Genomic DNA, 16228 nt, shown 5'->3' with positions numbered 1-16228 from the left:
TATGCGCCAAGATCGCATGATTTGCTCACTTCCGTCTTATGGTTCTTGGTCTATGATCGGGCATTAAATGACTGAATTGTTGTTAAACACCACTTGGCAATGACGGATCTTCTTTTCTCCCCTATCATACAACTTGATGATAGAAGAATTTCCACGAAAAACTTTTGTCGCCAGCGGGATTCGAGCCCTCGAAGTACACATCGAAGGCTAACGATTGTAGTCTTCTGCCAAGTCAACATGGAACAAACTTGGTGAAATGAACAACTATATATTTACTTACTAATAACTTATCCCTTTATGCACCCTGAAAATTGTGTTTTATGCTATTATACATTGTACGAACGTGTGATTTGGTAGCGGTTCGTTCAAAGAAACGAAACGATAGACAAGAAATTCCTTTTATCTTGATCAGGGATATGTTTGGTCGTAATAAGCCCATTAACACTGGCAATTAATATTTAGGTGATTGATAAATGAGCTCAAAATTGGCCCTGTATGAATTGAACATTTGTCACGGACACCCGAGACGCCAAAAAGCCAGATGAACGTGGGAAAGGCTTGGAGAAGACATTTCACGTGCATCATACAATGCTAAACACACCGTTCACGAGAGTTGGTGAGGAGCTACCCAACAAGCACGCCCACATCGGGCAGATGTCGGCCCAATGATGTACGTTCCATCGACCCCCAGTCGGCATGATGACAGTTTTACTCATCAGTTATGCATCGGCTCAATATCGGACATCATACTCGGCCTATCCTCGGTCCATGGTCAGGCAATCGAGAAGCCGTCTTTCAATTGGCCAACCAATCCCTATAAATGGTCACTGTTGGACTTTAAAGAACTCTCTAGTCTATGTATATATAACATCAACATCCCTCCGCTGCCATGCATCGACACAATTCCACAGCTTTTCACAAACTAGCATCTTGCTAGGACGAAGTGTTCCTTTCACTAGTGCATTGTGATTTGCCCTTTAGTTCCATCAATGGAAGTATATCTGACAGTGAGCAGTACAAAAATGATTTATTTTAACACTTTCTTGAATATTTAATTATGGCACGCATGCAAACAAAATCCATTGTAATTGAAATGAGGTTTTAAAATATGATATTTTTAAAGATTATAAGTTAACTCTTTATGGCAACAAACATTGTGCAGGTTTAGTTTGTTCAATTTGAAAAGTAGCATTGAATTTGTAAGGTAACAGTACACACTCAACATTATTCATATTTTTGAAATCATCACTTTGCAAGTGGCATTTTGTCCCTCATTTAGCGAGTGAAAATCCCCAAAATTTTAAGTTTAGTCACATTAAAAATAGTTTGTTCTACTATCGTTTAATTTGTATGGGAGCAAAGTACAAAAGGGCATTTCTTAAAGAAGGAAGTCTGATTGCCAAAACAACTTCTTGGCAACACGAATAGAGATCATAGTACTCACTGTAGATCACAAGTTTTAAGTTAAGTGTGCCTAAGGCTCGTTTTCCTTGCACCCCTTCGACATAGCTTCCTCCTAGCCAGTTAAATTGCAGGGAAAGTTGATCAGACATGGACTCCTTCGGAGTCCTCCTGACAGCATTCTGAAGGTTTACCCCACCGATGGTTGACAGCTTTCTCACCTAAAAATACAAAGTTCATATTTTAACCATAAGGTGTACAATAAAGATACAATAATAAAAAGACAGATCAAAAAGCTCACATCGTACATTTCGCACACATACTTACTTGTGAAACAGGAAGAACGCAAAGAAAGTAACTATAATGATGGAATCTTCCCATGTGTCATTCGTGTGAAATCTGATGTTGTCACATATTGGTGACACGATTAGATTCAAGACTTTTGTTGGTGTTACATGACTACCACTAAGTATGTTTCAAGACACTTACAAGTGATTTCCGATTCGATGGCTCCTCTATGAAATCTTCCAATACATTAAGCTCTTCCATTGTGGACACCGGCAGGACCACGCCTTCCGGAAGGGGAACATCTTCTTTTAAAGCGTCAGTATCCAAACACATGAGTACTTGATTTATTTTGTGATCAACCTTGTCCACCTTTGCCATCAATTTCTCCAGAAGGGTCAAGATACGAACCTCTGCTCCTGTTTAAATACATAATATTACCAATACCAATTTTGACCAACATTACACAAGGCCATGTTAACCTTGTTAACTACCTTTGAACAAACTTAGGTTACTAGGCAGTCCGAACAGTTCCATAAATGTTTTTTGCATTTAAGTAATATTTCTGAAAATACAAGTCAATGGTTTAAAAAATAATGCATTTGCACTTCAATATAGATACTATGGCAATACTATTACTTCACGACATTGTTGTCCTATGTACACTTTTAGAAAAGTCACTGGTTGCTTTATTGTTTTATAGTATATACGAGTACATGTACTGGTAATATACTGAATACAAGTAATACTTGCCAGTGACAGTGGGTGGTATTGCCGTCCTCCCTCTGAAGGTAGGAGATAATGTCTCTGGCAATAAAGACTTCGTCGACATTGATGGGGATTGAGCTCGTGATGTTGGTGATGCCAGTGGAGCTCTCGATGGCAACCTGTAAGTCTGCAAACAGGGTTGCCCGGGAACTGTCTTCGGTGGGTTTTTTGGGAGTTCTAGTTCTTTTGAACATGTTGAATGTGACGGTCTCTGCATGGACTGCGAAGCTTCAGTGTCTGTGTCATCTGACATGTCCGGCATTAGACGCTTGGCAAGTGGCCCTTGGTCCTCCTCATCAACTTCAAACCGAGATGGTGGCCTGTTGAAAAAAACTGGTTGTTTAGAAACATCCATAAATTGTAAAAGTGACAGCAAAATCTATGTAAAGCTAAACACGTCAGTATTAACCTTAAAGTATAAGGGATAGTCACGATGTGGCTGAAATATTGCCGATGTGACTTAAAATTTTAACTCACTCACTCACTAAAGTATAAGGTCAGCTTGAGACTTAAAAGAGCTCACCTCATCCAGATGCATACAATTAATAGGTTGTTAATTTGACCAAGTTGATGACATCCATTATTAGAGCCACAAGTACATATATTAGACTGAACTTGAGGACAAAGATACCACTGAGCATACCCCTGCCCCACAGAACTGAAGTCAAACTTACGTAATTTTCCGCTTTGACAGCCTGTATTTTGTTATTTCCTTCTCTTCTTCATCCTCCTCAGCAGTCTGAACATCGATGTTTTCCATTGCTTGGCGTTCTTTTTCCAAGGCCCTTGTGTAACTTTCTGTAGAACAATAAGTGTACACCATATGCAAGTTATTAAATAAAGAAATTTTAGTACAGCCATATTAATGGGTTGAATGCTGTTTAACAGTATTTATTGAATGACCTTGAGTCAACAGACATGATGGACCCAGCGTCATACTGCATGTTAATATTTCACATGTCATACGCAATGGGTCAACATTGTTGGCGAAAGGGGCAGAAGATATAGGGGCATGGACTTATGGGGACAAAAAGACTGAACAATATGGTAACAGTTAACTTGACACTAAGTGACCCAACTTTTAAGAATGAAGTTTACGGTAAGTTTTTAGAACTATGAAACTCAATTTAATGTGATAATATATACATACCTGTTTCTCCAAGCTCCCTTATTGGATATGAAATCCATGAGGCTCTTGGTGGCTCCTGTCGTTCCACAGCCTTGCGTAAATAGGGTTATTTGAAGGAGTGTTAACCATGGTTTAAATTGGATAGGCCTTTACGGCGTTCCGAGCATAGGGTTTTCAACTGACCATTTCAACGATTAAACACCATATGTTATACTTCGTCTATATTGTTTGTCATTTGTTCTTTACTTTTTCTTTTTTTTTAGCAAATTGTTTTCAGCAGCTGTCAACAGGGAGTTTAGGGAACCAAGAATTGTTAAAGTTTGTTTGTCTGTTGTTTAACGCCACACTCAGCAATAATCCAGATATATGACGGCGGTCTGTAAATAATCGAGTCTGGACCAGACAATCCAGTGATTAATATCATGAGCATGAATCCACGCAATTGGGATCGATGACATGCATCAAACAAGTCAGCGAGCCTGACCACCCGATCCCGTTAGTCGTCTCTAACGATGATTACACGTATGGGTACCATGTGTGAATGCCATTGTTGATTCAATTCTGTATTTGGTACAGATGTAGGTCATCGGCCCATAGAATACAGTATACAGCCGTCCAGTCAGACATTATAACACTGCGTCGAGCTTGCAGATTATATAAGTTTCCTGACATTCATTTCATGGTAGATAGCTAAATTTCTTGAAACTCTTTCATTTGAGGTAGACATGAATATATAAAATCTTCCTAGTGATGGATGGACATGATATTTCTGAAGTAAGTACATTTGGCGGAGATCTTTATACACACTGCAAATAGCAGGAATACCACTCTGCCCCTACACAGCCCGGGGGCACGGGTGGCCCAGTCGTCTAAGGCGCCGCCATTCGCAGTGCAGAGTTGCGTTCCTTCGGCACGCCAAATACCTATGATTGTGGGTTCGAATCCCGGTTCGCCCCGATTATGTTTCTAGGTTTGTCAGCACCATACCCGTGCTCGTGGGTTTCACCGAAGTGGTAAACGTCAGAGACCTGCATCACTTCGGGCTTTCCTCCCACATTAAGCTGACACGCCAGCCTACATTCTGTTACCATTGCAATGTTTGCCTGAATGTTTTCATCATGCTCATTTACTGGGAAGGGAGTTATGTTTTGTGGGAGTTTGTCAGTGAAAAGTTTGCTTCTGTTGTTTGGTTTGTTGTATGACAGCTGCTTGGAAATATCAGGTCTGGACCAGACAATCCAGTGATTGACATCATGAGCATCAGTCCTCGCATTTGGAACCTGATGACATGCAATTAACCAAGTCACTGAGCCTGACCAACCGATCCATATTTTGTCGCCTCTTACAACAAACTTAGGTTGCAGGTGACCTAAATTCTTACCTGAAATCCCTACAGTTCTATTTTAGCGTTTCTTCTTCTTCTTCTTCTTCTTCTTCTTCTTCTTCTTGGGCACGTCAGAAACCTATGATTGTGGGTTCAAAGCCTGGTTCACCCCGATTATGTTTCTAGGTTTGTCAGTACCATACCCGTGCTCGTGGGTTTCACCGAAGTGGTAAACGTCTGACACCTGCATCACTTCTGACTTTCTTCCCACATTAAGCAGACACGCTGCGATATAACTGGAATACTGTTAAAAGCGGCGTTAAACACAACTCACTCTCACTCACTCTACACAGCCCAGATTACAAACCTTGCTTTTATAGTCTTTGTTCTGTAGATATGTGTACATATCTACAGGTCTCGATAGATAACTAATATGAGCTGCACCGGAGCTGCACAAAAACATACCTGATTTTACTTATTGTTACTGTATTGATATTAGGCTCAACAAAAAACTGATTATTGAACAATGAGTAATGAAACAACATAGACATACCACGCATCTCAGCATGCCTGACCTATTGGGGGGCATTTAATCTACATTACAAATACATTCTGACATAAAAGATTCCTGACTGGTTTTCCCAAATACACCCAAAACCATATTTATAGAGAAGGAAAGAAGGGACTTTACCGTGCATACCATTTTTTTTAATCCATTTTTTTTGATACTGTGAACCTGGCATTTTAACATTTCACACCAATATTTAATGCAACGTTTAAACACCAATATATCAAGTGGATATCTACCACATTCTCATTGTTTGTGTCGACTCTGCTTGTCGTAAAAGGCGACTAACGGGATCGGGTGGTCAGGCTCGCTGACTTGGTTGATTAAACAACAAACCAAACAAAAAAATCATTGTTTGTGTTCCCAGAAAGGAAATTACTTAAATAATGCTAAATGCGGCGTAAAATACGCATTAGACGTAATAATAAGCATTCCGCGTTCGTTTCATGAATTCGCCAATTTGGATATTGCGAATAATTCGTTTCGCTTTATATCTCCCGTCCTAGGTAGAAATATTTCTACGCAAAATATCACCAATATGTTTCCTTTTTAATGACATATTTTTCAAAGAGTCATTTCATATATAAGTTTATGGCTGTTGCTATTTAGCTGCAGGTTATCAATAAGTTTTGGCGAACAACATGTCTTTGAGTGCGAACCTAATGTTTTTGACTGCGTGATTAATGGTTCGATTTTCACTCGTGGCTATGCGTCAAATATGACTTGTTTACGATATTTATATCACGGAAACTAAATCCCTTTGCAAAGATATTTGGTGAAAATGGAACCTCAGAAATGTGATGCTAGCTAGAATAGAACTATTCATTTGATGGAAGAAGAATGAGCAAGACATTCCATTTCAACGGAGCTCTCTAATCAGGTAATGTCACTGAAATAATAAAATATGCAAATCAAAACATATGATTGATACCTGCTACGTGATTTCAACTCGGTCTTGAAATTTGCAGGGTTTTGTATCCCTGATACGTCACATATGTGTGTATTTATCATTTAATCGAACTGAAACTGCATGTTTATTTAATTAGTTTAAAGGGACTTCCTCACGGTCCGCCTGTACAGGCCTATTCATCATGTTCATGTAAACTCATCCCTCTGATGTTGGACCCCTGAAGATCTTCAGCAACCCGTGCTTTCCGATAAAGGTGACTATGCTTGTCGTAAGAGGCGACTAACAGGATCGGGTGGTCAGGCTCGCTTACTTGATTGATGCATGTCGTCATATCCCAATTTCGTGGATCGATGCTCATGATGTCAATCACTCGATTGTCTGGTCCAGACTCAAATTACTTACAGACCGCCATCATATATCTGGAATATAGCTGCGGTTTTAAACAAACAAACTCTGATATTGAGGTACAGGTCAACATTGATTAAGCTGTAACTTATACAGCAAATAGTATATCATAGTGTATTTGCTCTACTATTAAAGCACCCTGCTCCCTTACCAACTTCTAAACCTACCTGTAACTATCCCCGTGTTATGGGTTTTCTTGAAAATTGTATAAGGATCTTTACCGAAACGTTGCCTTTACCATTTTTACAGTAAATAAAGAAGTTGTTATCCATAAATTGTCTCTACCATGTCTACCTTGCTTAAGAAACATTTATAGTTTCCCACTAATCACAAGACAGCTATATTTTAAAGACAAGCCATCATTTGAGTGTTTGATTTACAATGTCTGTATCATGCCACATCCCGTGTTATAGCGTGAGTAATTTTTATAAACATGGCTGTCTGAAAACTTATGAACTATGATGTCCGAAAATATATGATCTGACGATACGTTAATCTTTTTAGACACCCCCTTAGGCCCTAGGAAGACTAACCCATACCCTTAGAGAGCTAACCCATACCCTAAAGAGGCTGTGGGTGAATTTGCTACCAAACCCTCATCGCTATATGGCTGAAATAATGCTGGTGCGGCGATCAATTTTAACTTACTCACTAACCAATTCGTAAACCAGTTCTGCCAGTTATATTTTATAGGCCCTCCTATCTATTTGAATATAAAGAGCTGAGATTGAGCCGGCGCCACTTCAACTAGATCGCGTAATCACAAGATGAAAATTAGCATAACACCGTAGCACTGGAAATCCTGTTATTGCACTATTCACAAGTTCATTCAGTTAACTGTGTAGAAATTGTGCATGAAGTGAAAATTTTTATTTTCAGAAAACACGGTCAAATTACCGTTATTGACCTTTTGAAACAAACAGGAAGATGTGAGCTGATTGCTATTTCCAGTTTAGTTTATGAGAAAATACGTGAGGTAATTTTAATTTCTGCATATAAAACAGGAACAGGAAATAAGGGATATGAGGTTGTATTTTACTGTGTGTGGTTGTTCTTTATCGTTCCTCCGATAGGTGTCGCTGGGTGCAGCAAGAATAGCGCTGAACCACAATAAGGTGCATTAATCATGTTTATGACGAAGCATTTCTCCAGTGCCACAAGGCCAAATTGTATATCACATGATCGGACATTTGGATCGTTCTTTCTTGTTATCACCCAGGAACAATTATTGCAAACCGTTATAGCGCGCACATGGTCGCATCTGATTTTAGTTAGCTATTCAGGGATTGAATTAATCAGTATCAAGCGCTTCAAAGAGTACTGCCGTCTCACATACGTCTCGCGTACACGTTACATCTGCGACTGATTAATGTGGACTCCTATAGAAGCAATAGTTCTGTAACCCTGCTCGTCTCACCACTTACAGAATGATCCACTTGTCCCTCTCAGCTCTGATATACTTATACTTCTTGAACGAAAAACAACAATATCATTGATAATATTGATTATTAGCTTTCACTTCAAATCTGAAAATATGTGTCTACGAATTCACTCCCGGTTTGTCTACTTACATTGTGTCGACACGTTAGCAGTGGCTACTAATTCATGTATCATGAAATTTGACAAGCAGCCTGAAACTTTTTATGATTGATCCCAGCTGTGGTGTCACCAGAACGTGTTCTTCTGTTTGAACCAAAATATAACATGCAAGCCATTGCGTTTATTTCGTGATAAAACATTGTTCTATCATGCACTCGCAACTTGATGATGTCGTAAATTGGACAATGATATTTTTTAGAGGGAAGTGTCTAGTGAGTTGTTCCCCATAGATGTAGCTGGGCAACACAGAAAACCACCATGGCCGAACAATTGCATCCGAAAGTGCGTGAGATATGGCAATCTGTATTAGGGGAAAAGCAGGAGTAGAAACTAATATATTTAGTCCACTAGTCCTCATAATAATATCATATAGCAAAACCCTTAAAAATGGCAATTTTTCTCCTAACGGTACTCATTAGGATACCTTAACTATTGGGCAGTTTGGCAAGGGCTACAGGACTAGTGCCAGTTTCTAACGCTGAAAAGGTACACATAATTGCCATGAAAATTAAGAGAATATCCTTGAAATACCAAACTTAGTCCACTTGTTCATAAAATGGAATTGTCCAACAGTCTCAAGGTCGGCTTCTATTGAGGGAGTCATCGTTATTTAAATACAGGTAAATATTTTTAAAGCTTGTACATTTTATAAACATCCTTAAAGATGCTGTACATAATGACACTGCAGGGAGAATTAACCATGAGTGGCTGGACTATTGTAACTCCCATTCTTTAACAACTACTCATGGTAATGATAACCCTGAAAACACTTTGTGGAACAGGGCTGTTGGTCATTAGGGTTCTCTGAGCCTGACTAAGAAAAAACAATATGGATATAGAGCTACAGATATTTGCATAAAATACTCCCCAATAATAATCAAAACCCAATAACTTTCAATTAACTTGCTTACAGAAACCCATGCATTTAATGAAAAACTGAAATGTTTAAAAACAGCAAGCATAAATACCCAATGAAGCTTTTTGAGCATGCATACAATGAAGCTAATTTCGGAAACTTAATTATGAGCTTACCGTATACGACGTAATAAGCGCCTAGGGCGCTCTCAAAATTAGAAATAGGGGCCTCTTATTAGAATAAAATTTTGGTGAACAGAGTTGAAAGATCGTAAATTTCGTGGTTTATGCTGACGGCCTGAAATGATACAAAAGAAACGTCTGTACGTATTATACACGACAGATATATTTTTTTCCGAATTTAATTGCCCATAATTAAGGGTGCATATAACACACGAGTGCGTATTATACACGAATAAATAAGTCTTGTGTACATTGATCTATTGGAAGGGGTGCTAATTGAGATTGTTCACTAGCCAATATATCAGCAAATATCGGCGCTTATTAGAGCGGGGCGCTTATTACGTCGAATACGGTATTTACTTGTCAAACCCTTTAGTTAGAACCCTTATATAAACATCTAAAACACTGTGAACTACAAAACAGCATCATTTTAACAACTTATTTTAATAATATTAGTTACAAATGTAGTTCACTTCAAAAGTATCACACCACAAGACACTATTTATGTATGTCCTTTGCATTGATCATGTTGATATGGAAGGCATATTCTCATGTTTATTCTTTTGTCGCATATGTTGATGTGAATAGACGTGAAAAACAATATCAAGGATGTTTGTCTTTAAGATGTTGAAGCAGTTACAGAATATTTGTCATTTTCATTCATTTGCCAAACCTCTAATGGTCCCTGGCTGGGCCGGCATTTTGTAATGTGATCAAATGTAGGGGTGTCATGATAAATTGAAATATCAATATATTGCTATTGGTAAGCACCTGAAGTCAATAAATTGATTGTTAAATCAGTTTCCGATCAATGGTATTGATTTCAGTTAGGAATATTGGTAGCTTTGATGGTATTTACCATATCAGTAAAATACAGGCAATGCTGTTTAAATTTGTTTTTCTTTTGATCATGAGTGGTAGTAATTTACACATGGTAGTGTGGAAGTTTCTTTTTCTTAAATTATTAGGGTAAAAAAAACCAAATCAGTCATATCTCAAACTTTACTTTTTATTTGTTGTTATGGTTATCACATTCAAAGGAAACTTCAGCATGTTCAGTTCAAAGGTTTAATTCAACTCAAAAATCCATCTAAAATGATACACCACATACACTGAAAACTATGGATATTTATCGCAATAGTCACCCCGAATCAGACTTGACAGTATCAGTTTTACTCCAGTTTACATTCTGGAGTGAGTGAGTGAGTGAGTGAATGTTTGCCTGAAATATTTTCATCATGCTCATCTACTGGGAATGGAGTTATGTTTTGTGGGAGTTTGTTAGTGAAAAGTTTGCTTCTGTTGTTCGGTTTGTTGTGTAATGCCATACTCAGCAATATTCCAGTTGTATGACAGCTGTCTGGACCAGACAATCCAGTGAATGACATCATGAGCATCGGTCCCCGCATTTGGAACATGATGACATGCAATTAACCTAGTGACTGAGCCTGACCAACCGATCCATATTTTGTCACCTCTTACAACACCAACAAACATAGGTTGCTGGTGACCAAATTTCTTACCTGAAATCCCTACAGGTCTGTTTTAGTGTTTCTTCTTCTTCTTCTTCTTGGGGGCACAGGGGGCCTAGTCCTCTAAGGCGCCATGATTCGCTGTGCAGAGTTGCGTCCCTTGGGCACGCCAGAAACCTATGATTGTGGGTTCAAATCCCAGTTCGCCCCGATTATGTTTCTAGGTTTGTCAGCACCATACTCGTGCTCGTGGGTTTCAAAGAAGTGGTAAACGTCTGAGACCTGCATCACTTTGGGCTTTCCTCCCACATTAAGCTGGCACGCCGTGATATAACTGGAATATACTGGAACCCACTCACTCACTCACTCACTCACTCACTCACTCACTCACCCACTCACTCACTCACTCACTCACTCACTCACTCACTCACTCACTCACTCACTCACTCACTTCTGAAAAAAAGTCAAGGATATGCTTTAAAGGGGAAGTGTACACGCAAAAATCACTTTCTTTCTTTTTCTAAACAAAACGCAATTTTAGAATTAATTAGTATCTGTGTTTGAAAATATACACTCATTTTTTTCACAGTGAACGTAGGAAGCTCACAATAGTGTGAAAATGATATGCCGTTATGAGGCCTTCGTTTTTCGAGCTAAACAGGCCTGAGTTATCCCCCTTAGATTATGACGTAATTGGTGCCAATTCAACTGGGTCCCTGTCTATTCTCAACGCAAAAGATATCAAGTACCAGTTTGCGGTAAAACAACATGGCCTACGACACACTCCGGCGCAGTGGTGACTCAGCATAACACTATGCTTGCTGGCATCTGAGACGCTAGAATCACACACCTGGACCTACACCACGTGAAGCGGCTCTAACAAAGCATGATGACGTCATAATGTTTATCAATTGGCACCAATGACGTCATATTGCAAGGGGCATAAGCCATGGTGTTTTTGTTGTGGAAATAGAACACTTGGTAAATGTGAAAAATATAAATCGTTTTAATGCGAAAAATATGTTAATTAATTGTGATATTTTTATATTTTTATCTATGACACTTCTATGTTAACACTTTTAATGTGGAAAAAGTACAAGAAAAATAGGTTCATTTCCGTGTGAACTTGCCCTTTAACCTAAATGTAAGAATTAACTACCATCACTGCTCACACTATATGCTTGATATTGTATTATAATACAATGGTATTTGTACATGTTGTACATCAAAGGGAAGCTGAAAACCTTATTGAGTTTTCCTTTACAATGTGATTAGCATTACAGTTGTTAGAAAACAATCTGTTACCATGGCAACTTTTATCAGATCACAGTAGTCACTATGGTCACCAGATGTCATATTTTTCTCCAGGGTTATGATGATTATGCAGAACTGATAATGGTTTAAGTTACACGAAACACAGACAGCTAGTCATTAGTTCACTGCTTTCCATAGCATCAGGCAGGCAACAGGTGTCCTTGCTGCTCATCTAGCTCTGCTGCTGGTGTCAGGAATAACACACATGCTCAGCTGACAACATGATGGGTAGGAGACTTATGTTAACTTTACATTCCTCAGGAAATAGCCAGTGAGTTTATCATGGAGAAGAGGTCCTCAGTACCCTTGATCGCTTTTGTAGGTGATAAACATGATAAATGGGTGTTTGATGGTCACAATGGAGGGCTGGTCGTATTTGGATTGGTGACTAAGTAATGGAGAATTCATGAGAATCTGTTGATGCTGCTTCCGGAATCAAGAGATTCGAGTGAATACTCTGACTTTAACCATGACAACTGGTTCATATATATATTTTCTCCACAATTTTGTATATTGACCTATAGTCATGAAAGTTGTGTCAGTTTGACTTTGTAAAATTATATTCTGTGGCCAGTAAATTCCTGGCTCCGAATCAACTGCAACAGCAATAGTGTGACATCATCATAATCATCACGTACACATTACGTCCTCTACTGATCATTTAATGTTGCTGTGTCTGATTTTGTTGTCATGTTAATTCGATCTGATGATGTTTGATAATGCCCACTCAGCTGCTGATTGGCTTTTACAGGCCCAGTGACACTTTGGGTTTTTGAAAGCAAAATCAGCATTAGCGATTCTGTGTGTGTTTTGGGGTTGGGTCATATATATAATCTAGTGATTTGTAACACCCACAAAATGTGCGGTATCTCCACACAAGGATGACAAGGCCTCCTTTCATCCTAAAGCTGAAACCGTTCATAGAGGGTCGCCCCTGAGAGCGGAGGGTCAGTGGTTTGATCCCTGGGTGCATCATACAAAAATTGTTAAGAGATGGTACTTGTTGTTACCCTGCCTGGCACTTGGCATTAAGGAGCTCTGAGTTAGTACTGGGGTATTCATGTTAAACTGTGGCATGGTATCTCAGTGGGCTAGCTCTAGAAAACTGGCATAAGTCTGGCCTAGGACAAGCACACCCATGAAAACATGCACACACACACACATCACTATTTTGACGCGACATTAAACGCCTATTCACCTCACCTATTGTCACCTATTGTATTTTCTTTACCCTAGTCAACTAGCTGAAAGGCCTGTTAGTGTTACTGCATGTGTTTGTTTGTGTGCGTTTGCTTCACTGAAGAGCAGAAAGTAAACTGGGAAATAAATGACATTTTCAAAGTCCTGCATTCAGCATGTTCAGGGTCACCCATGTTGCAGGAATTCTGCTAGCCTTGCTCCAAGGGTATACTGAAGTAAAAACCAATGTCATTCCACTTAATTGTGTACCCGTGAAGATCCGGTTTAGAATTGATCTTCCATGCTTCCATCAACCCATGCTTGCTGTGAGGGGCAACTGTCCTTGTCGTAAGAGGTGACTGACGGGATTGGGTGGTCAGGCTTGCTGACTGGGTTGCATGTCATCGTATCCCAGTTGCATAGATAGATTCTCATGATATCAATCACTGGATTGTCTGGTTCAGACTTGATAATTTTTGTAGACCGCTGTCATATAGCTGAAATACTGCAGAGTCCGGTGTTAAACAACAAACAAACAACAAACACTTAATTTTGTTTTGTTGATAAGTCAGATAGACTGACAACACAAAAAGGTCTTTTAGAGCAACAATAAAATGTACCTTTTAACTTTTGTGTTGAATATTATTTTGCTTACAGACTTGTTCAAGTCTAGAATCTGTGTAATTAGCATGGTGTGACGTGTAGTCTTTGTGTCTCCTATTGGGGATGGTCGGGTAGCCTAGTGGTTAAAGCGTTCGCTCGTCACGCCGAAGACCCGGGTTTGATTCCCGACATGGGTACAATGTGTGAAGCCCATTTCTGGTGTCCCCCGCCGTGATATTGCTGGGATATTGCTAAAAGCGGCGTAAAACCATACTCAGTCAGTCAGTCAGTCAGTGTCTCCTATTGTGTAGCAAATTGTTTCCTGGGAAATATTCATGGCTTACAAATTGTATGAATTTGGTACTAAATAAAGTGCCAACTCTGGTGATTACTTAACTGTTTTTAGTTTATTTTTGTGTTGCCTGTGTGAAATGCGCGAGAGTGAAGAAAAAGACTGTGTATTTTCCGTTGGAGTAAATGTCTTGAAGCGAGCGCCCCGTGGCGCTAAATAATGAGGTTAAGTAGTGCAGTACCAATTATTATCAGATATACATTTCTTTCTCAATGAACAAGTAACACACACCACATGAAAGGAAAAAGGACATCTTTATTGTAGTATATTTCATATTTTTATTTATCCATAAATGAGAAAGTTATGAGCAAGTGAAAACGGGCCATTTTTGAGAATTTCTATGGATTCCACTTAGCCTGCAGGTCGGCTACTGGTACCTATTACAGTGGTTTGGCAGCTCAATGTCAAAATGTATGCAAGCATCTGTGTATGGTATAAATGAATTATGATATGAAATAACAATCGTCCATATCATTATAAACCATTGTTAGTCAAAATAGTCTTGACACCAGTGAGGAAGATCTACCGAGTGAAGACGATCAGTCTGATGTCAACACGGAAAGACTAGGGAACACAATCTGGTGTTAAATGCTATCCTGACATTTCTAAATAAAATGGATGTTTATCAATAAAAAATACTGTAAATTTTGAAATTAATGCGTCTCCAAATTAATATGACTGCTGACCCCTAGCCAAAAATGAGACTCAAAATCAATGCAACATTATTTTTTTTGTTAAAGTGGTTGGTTAGGTAAAAAAAATACATGACCAGTTTAACTGTTAAAGCAAAAACATTCTGGAAACAATAAGCAACAGTATCAGTTTGTATTCTCTACACCAGTGAAGATCCCAGTTGGAACTGGTCTTCAGTGACCTACTATGCTTGTCGTAAGCATCTTCCCAAGATGTTAAGTGGGAGTTAAGTGATTTTAAAAGTCCAGTTTTACCCTTGCCGAACTAGGCTGGTATTATGGAGTTAGATTATGGCTGGACTTACGAGTCTATGCATAGTCTAATCAAAATCACGCAAAGAAATCGAAATCAGGTTCGTAAACTGTCGAGCAGATATCGGTCGTTTGCAGGATTTGCAAAGCATGTGCACCGCCAACTCGTTGACAACAGATATTTTCTAAATCTTTTCATGTTTTTAATCAAGGTGCTTACGGGATTTTATGCACTTCGCAATGTAAGACTCATTTTATCACAATATAGGTCTTGATTATCGATCAGATTGTCTTGTCTGGGTGCCGCCATTTTGTTTGAAAAAAATGCAATTGATACGAGAGGTGTAATCTGATTGGTTCATAGGAGAGGCTTAGAAGGGACATAACTGGTAATAGCCACTGGTGGCGCTACGACCGAGCCCAGGAATTCCAGCCTAGTTCGCAAGGGTGGAAACTGGACTTTTAAAGTCAGTGAACTCTCTTGCCTAGGGAAGATGGTCGTAAGAGGCAATAAAGGGGTCGGGTGGTTGGGCGCGCTGACTTGGTTGATGCGTGTCATCATATCCCAGTTGTGTAGGTCAATGCTCTGATGTCAATCACTCGATTATGTACAGATCACCGTCATATAGCTGGAATATTGCAGAGTGCGACATTAAACAACAATATTTCTGTTCAGTGACAATGTAATACAATGGGTCTATGCCTGTGATACTATTATTTCTGTTGAATGTGAAATGTTAAAAGTGAAATCTAGGGTCAGCATAGAAGTAATGATAAATCAAATGTCTTTGTACGTGTAGTATGTGACTGCTGTGTGTATCAACAGGAAGTGTTGTAGTGATCATGGTGATGTTCAAGTAGTGTGATGAAACAAGCAGTTCCTTGATGGCTGACATGTGACGACAGTCTCACTGAGTGTGTGATTCCTGGTACAGTT

General features: G+C 39.1%; 1 protein-coding gene across 7 annotated transcripts in view; it reads left to right on the top strand.

Moving 5' to 3' along the window:
- Positions 1–5990: 5990 nt before the first annotated feature.
- LOC124126013 (protein dopey-1-like) overlaps positions 5991–16228 on the top strand; it is a 63400-nt gene continuing 53162 nt past the window's right edge. For all 7 annotated transcript variants that reach the window (XM_048383713.1, XM_048383714.1, XM_048383709.1 and 4 more), the window contains exon 1: positions 5991–6355. The gene's annotated coding sequence lies outside the window, so the exon portion shown is untranslated. The remainder of the gene's footprint in view (positions 6356–16228) is intronic.

The sequence above is a fragment of the Haliotis rufescens genome, unplaced genomic scaffold, assembly GCF_023055435.1.
Source record: "Haliotis rufescens isolate VD_foot unplaced genomic scaffold, xgHalRufe1.0.p SCAF_5, whole genome shotgun sequence".
Classification (NCBI taxonomy): Eukaryota; Metazoa; Mollusca; class Gastropoda; order Lepetellida; family Haliotidae; genus Haliotis; species Haliotis rufescens.
This window is presented reverse-complemented; position numbering and strand designations above follow the sequence as displayed.